This window comes from Cryptomeria japonica, chromosome 4 (genome assembly GCF_030272615.1).
Source record: "Cryptomeria japonica chromosome 4, Sugi_1.0, whole genome shotgun sequence".
NCBI lineage: Eukaryota > Viridiplantae > Streptophyta > Pinopsida > Cupressales > Cupressaceae > Cryptomeria > Cryptomeria japonica.
The window spans coordinates 733,425,147-733,435,217 of record NC_081408.1 but is presented as its reverse complement, the minus strand read 5'-3'; positions in this window follow the sequence as shown (position 1 = coordinate 733,435,217).

Below are 10,071 nucleotides of genomic sequence, written 5' to 3'. Positions count from 1 at the left end.
TTTGCTCTAATGATTTTGATAGATTCTGTAAAGACTGTGGAATTAACAGGCAGAAGACAACTCCGTATTCTCCACAGCAGAATGGAGTTGCAGAAAGAATGAACAGGACACTGATGGAGAAGGCTAGGAGTATGTTGAGTGGTGCTGGTCTCGAACAAAAGTTTTGGGCTGAAGCTGTTGCCACTGCTTGCTACCTGATTAACAGGTCTCCTACATCAGCTCTTGTTGATAAAACGCCTATGGAAGCATGGTCAGGTCATAAGCCTTCATTGAGACATCTTAGAGTTTTTGGTTGCGAGGCATATGCACATGTGCCAAAGGAGAAGCGAACAAAGTTGGAGAACAAGGCTGTGAAATGTATCTTCATCGGGTATAGTTATGGTGTGAAAGGATACAAGCTTTGGGACCCTGTTGCACAAAAGGTAATTCACAGTAGAAGTGTTATTTTTAGAGAAATTAAGTCTCCTTCGGTTACATTGCAGCCAGAACAGACTAAAAAAGAAGATGTGATTCAACTTCCTTCTACACCTAAAAGAGTTGAATCGAGACCCCTAGATAGGCAAGAATTTGAGGAGAGCTCGTCTAGCTCTGAATCTTCAGAAGAGGAGGAAGAACCTCCAACTCAGCTTGTTCGAAGGTCTACAAGACATAGACAACCACCTGAAAGGTATTCTCCTGATGATTGGAGATGCATTTTTGCTCTGAATACTAGTGTGGATGAACCGAAATCTGTAGAAGAGGCATTAGGTATGAATGATGCAGAATCCTGGAAGATTGCTATGGAGGAAGAAATGGCAGCTTTGAAAAAGAATGATACATGGGATCTTGTACCATTGCCTAAAGGACAAAAACCTGTTGGTTGTAAATGGGTGTTCAAGAAAAAGATTGGTTCAGATGGAAGCATTGAGAAGTATAAAGCAAGGTTGGTTGCAAAAGGCTACTCTCAGGTTGAGGGTGTTGATTACGGTGAGATATTTTCTCCTGTTGCAAAAATGACGTCCATTAGATTTTTGCTTTCTGTTGCTACTACTTATGATTTAGAGGTTGAGCAAATGGATGTGAAAACTGCTTTCCTTCATGGTGATTTGGAGGAAGATATTTATATGACACAGCCGGAGCACTATGTGGTGAAAGGCAAAAGTAATTTGGTCTGTAAATTGAAGAAATCTTTGTATGGCCTCAAACAAAGTCCTAGGATATGGTACTAGAAATTTGATATATATGTGTTGAGTTTGGGATTTGAACGTTCTAAATCAGATCACTGTGTTTATTATAAATCTGATGGTGATCATTTCTTATTCATTGCATTGTATGTTGATGATATGTTATTCATTGGTAAAGGGAAAGGTATGATTTCAGAACTGAAGTCTCAGCTCGCTGCTAAATTTGAAATGAAAGATCTTGGTGCAGCAAAGCACATTCTTGGGATGGAAATAAGAAGAGATAGGGTGAACAGAAAGCTATGGCTAGGCCAGAGTAAGTATGTGAATTCAGTGTTACAGAGGTTCAACATGCAGAATTGTAGACCATTGAGTGTTCCTTTTATAGTTGGAATGAAACTATCTATTTCAGATTGTCCTACATCCCCATTGGAGATGGAAGACATGAGCAGAGTGCCTTACCAGAGTGTGGTTGGAAGCTTGATGTATGCTATGGTCTGTACTAGACCAGATATTGCCCAAGCAGTGGGAGTACTTTCTAGATATATGTCTAATCCTGGTAGAGTTCATTGGGATGCAGTCAAAAGAGTCTTCAGATATTTGAAGGGTGCTTTAGAGTATTCTTTGTGTTATCATCGTAATTCAGTTGGAGACATGACTTCCCTTGATATCCATGGTTATGTGGATTCAGATTGGGCAGGTGATATTGATAGCAGAAGATCCACTAGTGCTTATGTGTTTACTTTGTTTGGTGGTGCAATTAGTTGGATGAGTAAGCTATAGGCTGTGGTTGCTTTATCCACTACTGAAGCAGAGTATATGGCAGCTACTCATGCTTGTAAAGAGGCCATTTGGCTTAAGAGACTGTGTTCGGATATTGGAATAAAACAAGGTACAGTGACAGTTTACTGTGACAGTCAGAGTGCAATTAGCCTAGCTAAGAACCCGACATTTCATGCCCGGACCAAACATATTGATGTTCAGTATCATTTTGTTAGAGATATGGTCGAAGATGGTAGGGTGAAGCTGGTTAAGGTGGAAACTTTGATGAATGTTGCAAATGCTTTAACTAAGGCTGTGAGCATAGAGAAGTTCAGATGGTGTTCAGAGTCTATGGGCCTTATGGCCCCTAGCAATTGATTCATTGTGTTGACATTCCCTTCCGCTCTTGCAAGGTGTTCGACAAGTGGGAGATTTGTTGTGAAAAATGGTGTCTCAACCTTGCATTTATGCGAGGTTACTATTTATAGTAAGTTTTCATTTGAGCACGAAATGGTGCGAAACTCTCCCTAAAGCTTCTGGTTGGCTAGATAAGCATTTCGGTAAAGTTGTGTCGCAAGGTCACAGCTAGTTTTGAAGATATTAAAGTTTTCATCTTGGAGGGGTGCAATAAAATGTTTAAACTTAATTTTGGGGACTTTAGAGGCTCCGAAACGCCTTGAAAAGTGGCCATAACCGGCGAAGTGGGTTACGAGGTGATAGAGCACTTCGTGAGCTTTCCGCCGCTTCAAACGGTTCATCAATCGGACACCCGGTTCTCAAGTTATGGCCTCCGGAAGTTTGTACTCTTGAAATAGGAAAAATAATTTGTATCGGATACATAAATGAGCTGTAAAAGGGAGCGACACGTGTTGATGTGTGCTTTAACATGTCATAGGGCATCTAGAAGGGAGATAAGGTCGGCTACACCTTATTGGGTGGTTTTAGCCCATGGTTTTGTAATACCGTTTGACGGTTTCCTGTATTGTATCTCCTATTTATGAGGTGTGTGAGATAGAGGTTGTGTGTAAGAGTCTTATGGCTATTGAGTTGCCTCTGAATCTCTGATTAGTGGTACTCCTGCGAAGATCTTGCTCTGCAAGTATGTTGTAATCTGTTTTGATTGCTGAATAAAATATTGAGCTGCTTTTGGAGGGTGGGGTTTTTCTCCCGAAAGGGTTTTCCCCACATAAATCACTGTGTTGTGGTATGAATGCTATTATATCTATTTCTATTTTCTGTAACTGTTGTAACGATCTGAAAAAGTTTTGTATTACCCTCCTCTCAAGGTTAGTGTAGGAAGTTGTTTCCGCTACTTTACTTCCTTACATGACTTGTTTTATCTTATCATTGATGGAAACTATGTTTTATAGTCATCTAAGTCTATTATGCCAGCCCGTAATACCTAACTAGTAGAGAAAATTTTTTAATAGTGAACCGGAAAATAGGTCTTCAACTGGTAAACAGGAACAAAGTTACATTCTAGCAACCGGTACAGGCGATTGATGAAGAGTTGGATGATGTGGTTTGATAGGAGTGATTGAAACAAGTATTTGGTGTTATATTCATAACCGCATTAGCAGATTCAATAGGATGATCGAGATTTGATGTACAGAGTAGGCTATCTAGAAGAAAACTTAACTGGTAGTGATAAAGTCACTAAGATCGGTAAACTAGTACAATTTTGTTTTATTTTTTGTTTGTTATGTGGGTGGCCGACATAAGTAAAGCATGTATTACAAGATTGACTAATTCATTAAACGTAGCATATTCTTCCAAGGTTGTTAGCTAACTAAGTTGATGTCTATTAAAAGTGTGATGGGTTATGAGATAAGGATATGTATGTGAATGAGATCAAAGGTGAATATTGAAAGTTTGATTGTTCGGAGATTAGTGAAGCTCTATATTGATGTGTTGTTGAAGTTTTTGAGGAACTGAAGCAGATCTTATCAGACACAGAAGTGTTATATAAATATCATTTAACTATTGTTATCCTAATAGTTGCAGTAGCAAAATCCCTTAACTAAGTAGGTCTTGATAGGCCTTAATCTGTAAATCCCTTAATAGGGTACCTCAACATCTGAGTTTAAATCCTCTTGTGAGGTTTCTCCTAACAAGGCTCATCATAGAAATCCCTTAACTTTGTGACTCCTAACCGGGTCTGCTCCTAATAGGGCATATTTGTAAGACCTTAACCGATCAAAAATTTATATTCTACAGATAGTGAATCTTGTGGGTACTAACTCCCACCGTGCTTTTTCCCTTTTGGGTTTCCATGTATAAATCATTGTGTTATGTTTGGCATGTTTTATATAGTGTCTTCTTATGTGATTATCTTCCTTTCATGCCTATCGATTTTAAAGTTGTTAAGTGGTGTAATTAGATTCTTAAGGTTTTTTCTTGCACTGATTCACCCCATCCCCGCTCTCAGTGCCTTATAAGTTTATTAGCTTTCATGGTTTTTCTAGTTTCTATAGGAAATTCATATATAAATTTAGTTATATCTTCTCACCTATGATTGATACCATGAAGGGAGACAAAATAAAGAGATTCCAATGGAGTAAGGATGTAGAAAGAAGTTTAGAATAACTCATAAATAGAGTGGCATAGTAGCCTATTCTTTCTTTACTTGACTTCAACAATTTATTCATAGTGGAGTGTGATGATAGTGAATTTTTAGTTAGAGCAGTCTTGAGCCACGAGGGTAGATGAGTGGCCTTCTTTAGTGAAAATAGCAATGAAGCCAAAAGAAAGTATTCCTCTTATGACTTGGAACTCTATGAATTGTTGTAGTCCCTAAGGAATTCATTATCTTCATGGATAACCTTGGTCTAGGTTTTTTGAATAGTCAACAAAATTTAAGTCATAGGCATGTAAAGTGGGTTGAATAGTTGTAGAGTTACACACTCACCATTAAACATAGAAAGGGGGAAGCCAACAAAGTAGTGGATTCCCTAAGTAGCAGATCAATGTTGGGACATAAGAAACAACTCCGAATTGTGGGGATAGAAGAATTGAAAGACATGTATGGAGACTATGAAGACTTCAAGGATGTAAACTCTATTTGGAATTAGTTTCAAGGTGTTTTTTATGATAAATTTTATGATATTTTTTTACAAGATGGATTTCTATTTATGGGTGCTCAACTGTGCATACCTATGTGCTCCATGGGGACAAACTTGATAATGGAGAAGCAATGTGGAAGTCTTGGAGGACATTTTTTGGTTGACAAGACCTTGGATCAGTTAAGGAGATTCTATTTTTAGCCAAAAATATACTTAGATGTCAAAAAATATGTGGAAACTTCTGCAATCTATCAAAGGGCCAAGGGTTCTACCTCTAATGCAAGATTCTGCTAGCCCTTACCTATACCCAATAGACCATGCAAGATTATAAGCATGGATGTTTTATTAGGTCTGCCAAGAACTCAAAGGGGTTATGACAATGTTTTTGTGGTAATGGACAGATTTAGCAAAATGACTTACTTTATTCCTTATAAATGCACCATTGATGCTTCCCATATTGTAGTGTTCTAAAAATAAATAGTAAGAATTCATGGCCTTCCATTAACAATGGTTTCAAATAGGGATACAAAGTTCATAGGTCACTTTTGAGTGGTATGGAGAGAAGGAGTGTAGAGGGGGAAGAGCTCAATAGCTATGAGAGACATAAATGTGCAGGTGAGAGATAATCTCAAGAAGAGAAGTGAAAAGTATCAATAATGTGCAGATTTGAAGAGAAGGGATGTTCAATTTAAGGTAGGAGATCTGGTGTTGGTACACTTGAAGAAGGAGAGGCTACCAAAGGGAAAATACACTAAGATACAAATGAAGAAGATTGGGCCATGGAGGGTGGTCCACAAGTTTGGAGAAAATGCTTATGAGATAGAAATCCCTCCTCTAGTGGCTATCTCACAAATTTTTAATGTTGCTAATCTCTTTCGATTTAAAAGTTCTTGTTAGGATAACCGATGAACAGCTGAGGGGGGGGTGTGAATTAGTTGTTAACATATTATGTGAATTAAAGAACTTAAAACCTTTTAGCAGAATAACTGATAAAGCATTAAAGCATAATTGAAAACTAGAGAATCAATACCAAGAAACCATAACACATAACACCATAATTTGTATGTGGAAACTCGATAAAGGGAAAAACCACAGTAGGAAACTCTACCCACAGTCAGATGATACTTCTGCAACAAGTATATGATTACAATAGGGGCATGCACATGCATGAAGACACACTACCTAGAATGCACTGCTCATCACAATGGACTCTCACTTACTATAGAGATTTCAACCACCTCAAAATATTTGGAAAACAATCTAGAGAGAAGAACTGTTAGTGATAACATCAAACATGCCAGATTATAGTTCTAGTTAAGCTCAATATCAGAGGTCTAAAACCTCTTACATAAAACCAACTCGATCAACTATGATCGACCAAATCCTCTACACAAATTATTATTACATTATTCTCTCATTTCCCATTCATACTTCCATGATCTACAATGAGATCTTACATATATTTATACCAACCCGAGACTTAACCAATTAGGTCGACCAACCAAATGATAATACAATAGATCCATTACATAATCCTGAAATAAAATCATAAATAATTTTGGCCTAAGACCAAACAAACATCATCCAATCAATAAAACATCTTGGAAGTGCATTAGAGGATCCACCAACACGTTACAAGAAAACCAGTCCATAACCTAGATAGCATCGGACCTAAAATAGATCCACACATGCCAAAGAAATGACACCAATTATTCGAGGAAAAGACACAATCACCATCAGCATCCTAAATCCCTTCTAGAAGCTGCAACAACACCACTTATGCAATTCATTAAATATCTTCAATAAATCTCTATCGGTGAAACCCTTACCGGACCTAAAAAGCAAGCTTACTAGAACATAAGATAGCATCTAATCATCAAGGCAATACCAAATGAATGAAACATACTTCAGAAGCATAGGAACCATCCATACAAACTTATTCCATCATCCAGATCATACCAGTGACAATCAACTGATAATCTTTCCAATCCAATCCTTCTACTAGAAGTCGGTAAACAATAATAACAACTAGTGTTGACTTCAATGACAAAACATCAATGCAACACATAATAAATTCTATCTTATGGCCAACAATCTCCCCCTTTAGCATTGATGGCAACAATAGATGTGAAAAACATCCAAGTGCCAAGAAATGACAAACAAGTCTCCCCCAATAGAAGACTACCAACAATCTCCCATAAAATGATATAGCAATGAAAATTTGAACCAAATCTGAATCAAAAGACCAAATACCACTAAACTCTCCCTAAGGAGTGCAATCAATCTGAAAAATAAATAGCAATGGTTTTTCACATATATTCCTCCCCCTTTGACAAGAATGCCAAATATATGACATAGATATTACACATAATATGAAAGCTCTAAATCTCAAGGTTGACTACTCCCCCTGAGTAGTAGCATTATTTCATGAATCTGGAGAAAAAGATAGCTTTGATAATGCATACCAGACTGTTTGTCAAATACTCAAATGATTTTTGAGATGAAGGTTTAGTGAAGATTTTTGCTATCTATTCTTTAGTGTTCACATAAACCAATCTGACTTCTTTTACTTCGACCTTTTCCTTCAAAAAATTATACTTGATTGATATGTACTTAGTTTTGGAGTGAAATATCAAATTCTTGGATATGTCAATAGCTGCAGAGTTATCACAATGAATAACTATTGGATCATTACAACTCACGTGTATATCCTTCAATGTCTGCTTCATCCATAGATTGAGTGCAATTAGTTGCAGCTGCAACATATTCATCTTTAGCAGTAGATAAAGAAATGCATGATGGTTTCTTGTTGATCCATGAAACCAATTTATTTCCAAGAAAAAATGGTCCACTGGATGTTCTCTTCTGTTCATCAATGTGATATGCCCCATCTGCATTAAATTTCTTCAACAATTCCCTTATATACTTAGTTTGACAGATAAAGATGTCTTTGTCAGTCTGAGTAATCCACAAGCCTAGAAAAAATCTCATTTCTCCAGTCATAGACATTTCAAATTCACTCTGCATACTATCAAAAAATTCCATACACAATTTTTCTTCACCTCCAAAAATGAAATCATCAACAAATACTTCAATAATCATAATATCATCATTAGTGATCTTATAATATAGGTTACTGTTAGCATTACCTTTTATAAAATCAAGCTTCAAAAGATACCTATCCATACTTGCATACCATGCTCTAGGAGCTTGATTTAATCCATATAGGGATTTCCTTAATCTGTAAACAATATTTTTGTCATTTGTTAGTAAAAATCTATCAGGTTGCTCAATAAAGACTTCCTCTTCAAGTTCTCCATTTAGAAATGCACACTTAACATCCATTTGATAGACCTTGTAGTTCTTATAGGCTGCATAAGAAAGAAATAGTCTAACAACTTCAATTCTAGCTACTGGTGCAAAAGTTTCACCATAATCAATTCCTTCCTTCTAAGAATATCCTTTGCAAACCAATCTAGCCTTGTTTCTTACAAATTGTCCATCCTCATTCAATTTTTTTCTAAAACCCCATTTAGTTCCAATAACATTCTTATTTTTAGGTCGGGGAACTAACGTCCAAGTATTGTTCTTTTCTATTTGATCTGATTCATCTTCCATAGCTTTCATCCAACATTCATCTGTACAAGCTTCAATTATTGATACTGGTTCAATCTAACAAATGAAACATACCTCTTGATTTTCCAATCTTCTCATTGTCATAACTCCCTTGTTTTTGTCTCTCATGATCTAATTTTCAGAATGATTTAGCCTTACATACCTTGGTGTTTTCTGATTGTTAGGTTCTTTGTGCTGCTCTTTAGTTACAGTTGAGTTTTTTGATGATGTCGGGGTAACTGGTTGAGTATTATATTCTAGTACAAGCACTACCAAATCAATTATTATTATTTCTACCACTGGTTGACTCTCCTAAGATTTAGCTTGGTCTTTGTACTTCTCATCCACTTTCACATTAGCACTCTCCGCAATTCTTTGAAATATTCTGTTATAACATCTATATGGTTTTCTTTTAGTTTAATAATAAAGAAATATTCCTTCATCAAAAATTTCCAATGGAATCATCTCTTTTGATATAACACTTACTTTCAAAGATTCTAAAATACTTAAGAGTATGGGTATGACCAAACCATAATCCATAAGGTGTCTTACCAGTGTCTCCTTTGATATGAACTATGTTGAATGTATAAACTGTTGTACTTACTGCTTCACTCCAATAGATATGAGGCAAATTACCTTTCATCATCATGCTTCTTTCTGCATCCAAAATGGTTATGTTCTTTATTTCTTTCTTTCCACAATGTCATTCTGTTGAGGTGTCCGGGGTGCAGAGAACTGTCTCCTAATGCCATTTTTCTCACAATAACTATTGAATTCACCGGATGTGAATTCATCACCTTGATCTGATCTCAAACACTTGATTTTGATTCCTATATCTATCTCAACCATAGCTTTAAAGACCTTGAATTTCTCAAATGCTTCAAATTTCTCCCTTAGAGAAGTAACCCACATCATTCTAGAGTAGTCATCAATAATTAACATGAAATATATATCTCCTTGAAAGTTTCTTTTATTAGCAAGACCACATAGGTTAGTATGAATCAAATCAAGAATATCATTATATTTATTAGGTATGCTCTTAAAAGAAGTTCTAATTTTGTTACCCATTTGACATTCCTTACATACCGAATTATGAGGCTTCACAATCTTAGGTAAATCTCTATCTGCCTTAGTTGAACTGATCCTTACAATGAAATCAAAATTTACATGACACAACCTCTTATGACATATCCAACTTTCATCAATATGTGCAATCAAACATGTCTTTTCATCGAAGTTCAAATGAAAGATGTTACCTTTTGTCTGAGAACTAGTTGCAATCTCCAATCCTAATTTGCTAATGATTTTGAACTTTCCATCCTTGAATTGTAATTGAAATCATTTGTCTACTAATTGTCCTACACTCAAAAGATTATGCTTTAGACCTTCAACATAATAGACATTATCAGTGTTATGCTTACCATCCAATGAAATGGTTCCTCTTTCTTTGATCATGCATGCCTTATTATTAC